At 42.4% G+C, this 3,621-nt stretch overlaps 1 long non-coding RNA gene across 2 annotated transcripts; it reads right to left on the bottom strand.

Moving 5' to 3' along the window:
- Positions 1–217: 217 nt before the first annotated feature.
- Positions 218–3,376, bottom strand: LOC136431475 (uncharacterized). Of its 2 annotated transcripts, none has more exons than XR_010755071.1 (3): positions 2,797–3,376; positions 1,840–1,951; positions 218–1,607 (listed from the first exon to the last, which is right to left on the bottom strand). It is a non-coding gene; the product is annotated as an uncharacterized lncRNA (long non-coding RNA). The 2 variants fall into 2 exon arrangements; XR_010755072.1 differs by having other exon boundaries at positions 1,840–1,948.
- Between the last annotated feature and the right edge of the window lie 245 nt (positions 3,377–3,621).

The following is a 3,621-nucleotide window of genomic DNA, read 5'->3' as shown; positions in this document are numbered from 1 at the left end:
TGTGTGTTATAAACAATTTTGCGTTTCAGTTTTTCTGGTCTGCCATTCCAAATAAAGTTGAAAATAGTCTTTTCATAGTCACGGAAAAAAACTTTTCCAGGAGACGGTAATGTCATAAACAAATGGGTGAACTGGGACACTACTAAAGTATTTACGAGGGTGATTTTCCCATAAAGTGTCAAGGATTGGTTTTTCCAGGGCTGCAGTGTTCTAGTAACCTTTTTGGCGACGCCTCAGGGGCGGAGCCTATTGTATAGTACTGCTTTCGGTTTGCCAAATATTCTAGGATTTCCGCGAACGCATTCCCTAGGGAATTAGTTTTTGGCAACGCCTTGCAGGTATGGCCTTTTCTATAGCAAGGACGAATGCCACTGCGTACGGCATAGAAAATGCGCTAGTTATAGTATACACTTTTACAGCTGTTTATCGATGTTTGAAATAAACTTTCTGGATGTTGCAATATATACCTATACATCACAGCTGTTCCTCAATGTCTTAAACGTTTTTGGTTTTTGTTATCATGAATGACATGCTTAGACTGGCTCTTCTTTTATTGTCATGAGAAAGTTTGATTTTGAAAGGTAAATAAGTCACAGCTTTAAAGAAGATGTCCGGATTTTTGCAAAAAGCAGCAACAACAATATGTCACTGCTTTTGATTGATTTTTCTTAGAAGCTTTGCTTCATTCAATAGAAAAATTAAATGCTTGACATGTTACCAACGCATAATTCGAGTTATTTTAGCTGCATCTTTGAAGCTTCGAAAGACTAACATAGTAAGGATAAAGAAAGGACACAGAGACAAGGCTTTCCGTACACTTGGCACAGGAGACTTTAAAGACGGACTGACTATGACTACGTGATACTGGCTATGCTGACATCAGTTTCCGTATCTTCTTGCAAGTTGGTGAGAGCGTGCAATCGTATCACAGCTTTCATGCACACTGATTATTACAATATTCGTTTGGGGTTTTCAATTGAATTTTTGTACATCCACCCCTAGCCTGTGTTTACAGAAGCTCTCCCTGGGGGAGGTTAATGACCCCCTCTTGGGAGCGGTATCGTCGGGCCGGCCACTAGGAGCGCGAAGTAGTCAGGCTACATCCACCCCAGGTTTGTTTAGAACCGTCATCGGCCAGGTCAATAGCCTTGTGTACGATTTTGATATGCATATACAATAGATTACTACTATATACACACAATATAAATAATGAAATAGACAATATATTAGTATATCCGTGGAATAAACATGTTCAAGTCAGTCCGTAATATTTATTTCTAACTGGCGTCAGGTTTTGTCTCGCTGTAGCAACGGTTGTAGCAACGCAATCTATTGGCTTCACATCGTGGCTCCGCTACAGATCTGGTTCTTTCTCGTTCCCTTCTTTTTGTCGACGACGCTTGTTGTGTGGCTCCCCTCGCGATCGGTCCCGACGTTACGGACGCACGCACGGACGTCTGTTATGGATTCCCCTAGGGATGCAGCTCGTCTCACCGACATCCAGTAGAAGGTCTTGATCTGCCGACCTCCCCTACAGCGGTATCTCTGTGTAGAATGTGGCAGGAACATCTCGTCGTCATCGCTCTCGTCCCGTAAGCTAGGTCGGCCTGTGCAAGTATAAAGACGGAAACAGTCGGTGGAGCTGGCGACCACAGCGGTTTGATCTGATTTCTAGCTACCAAAATCAGTTAACAAACTGTTTAAAAGAAGCTATGGCAGCCATCCTTAGTATGCCTACAAATATTCCATTGTGTGAAACCGTCAAATTATGAAATCTTTAAAACTCTATCGGCTCTTATATGCTTATGAAATCACAATAATGGACTATTCCAAAATTACCCAAATAAATTTTCATCGTCGTTGTTCGGCTGCATGTGTTTTACGTGAACTAAGTCGCCATTTAGATGGTCGTCACAGCACTTATGTTGCAGAATCTTACATTCAGGAGCTGCTGTAGAAAAAAAACACAGCGAACAAAGATTAATATTGCAATACTTTGCAATTCTTTTGTCTTTATTGCCTATACATACCAAACAGAAAACACTGTAGAACACCGTGTAACCAACCAGTTCCTAGAAATTTTCTTCCATGACAACCATATTCAACATGTAAACATGTATGGATGTCTATCAGTTTTATCTAGATAAAATTTCTACGTTGCGTTGTTGAACTCTACACTTGAAAGCATCTCCAATACAAAGGCTAGACACGTCCTTTATATTGAACATGTTAAAATTAATTTGTCTGCTAGAAGTTTCTCGTTATACGTGATCTTATCCACTTACACAAATAAATAAACAATATTTCTGCAACTTCAAAAAATCAATGCACATCCACTATCCATGGGTTACTGAACTGTTGCCATATTAGGATATTTGTGTCGGCTGAGATATAAACAGGATATCTATGAATCTGTAAGTTTGCAAGAAATATCTCAATGTCGAAAAGATCAAGACAGTCATCACCTCTCTTTTAAATCGTATTAGAAGTTTGCACAAATTAAACGACAGGCGAAGAAACCATTTCTTGGCAGGTAAAATCTAACACGGTAAAATTCAAACGAATTATAATTAGGTATATGGTGGACAAAGGGTGCTACCAAATCAGTTTTCCACTACGCAGTGTGCAAGGCATTTAGAAGGCATGTCATTTGTAACCACTGTGTTCGAAAATAGAATTAATGTAGACTGTTATTACTCCACGAAATAACGGGGTGATCAAACACAGAAACGGAGTCTATGTGTGTACAGAAACATATGCGCCGTGCAAAAGGTTGAGACCTAAAATTGTACTGACCTTTTGACCGCTGTCTTCGCTGTCGGTCTGTCCAGCTCTTTGTCGAAAAGGTGTGGGCCGTTTACTGGCCTTTTCCTCGGCTTCATACGGCTGGTGGTCGATATTAAGTCCACGGATGCCGCAGGTGCCCGCCTTTTCTTCTCATCTTTGCTATCTTGAGAAGTGCCAAGCCACTAGGCCTTCCCCTTTTTGTTCTTGGTGGCCTGGTTTTCGGAATCAAACCCAGAGTGACGATGGATTTTGAACAATGGATCAAACTTCACAATGGCCACATGGCATCCTAAAAGCTTGATTAATTGGTCAACCGCCGTCGGCTCTGCCCTGTTGCGTGCTGCTGGTCAGCGGTTGGTTACGCCCTGCTGTGAGTTACGCCCCGCTGTCGGCAGTTGGTTGCGCCCTGCTGTGAGTTACGCCCCGCTGCCGGCGATTGGTTGCGCCCTGCTGTGAGTTACGCCCCGCTGTGGCCGATTGGTTGCGCCCTGCTGTGGGCGGTCTAGAAAGTCCCGCCCTAATACTAGTATCCCACCTGGATGCCAGATGGTAATACACACAAAGACCGAGAGAGAAACACATGTTCCGCTTTCAAATCAAAGGTCTAACTGAGGGGATTTGTAATAAAAGAATCATTGCAATCCGCTGACATGTTGTCATGTCCTGGAGCTAGCTCAGTAGCTGGCCTGTTCAGGTCCTGAAAGAATTCTGGCATCCAGGCTATATAGGAATGTTTTCTTTTTGCATACCCCAACCGGTTTTTGTTGTGTTTCTAATGCCGTGTAGTAAGTGTGTGTCTGTGTTCTTCCACATACTAGTTCATATTCTGGCAAA

Source organism: Branchiostoma lanceolatum, chromosome 3 (assembly GCF_035083965.1).
Source record: "Branchiostoma lanceolatum isolate klBraLanc5 chromosome 3, klBraLanc5.hap2, whole genome shotgun sequence".
Taxonomy (NCBI): domain Eukaryota; kingdom Metazoa; phylum Chordata; class Leptocardii; order Amphioxiformes; family Branchiostomatidae; genus Branchiostoma; species Branchiostoma lanceolatum.
Note: the sequence above shows the minus strand (reverse complement) of the source record. Positions and strands in the feature narration are given on the sequence as shown.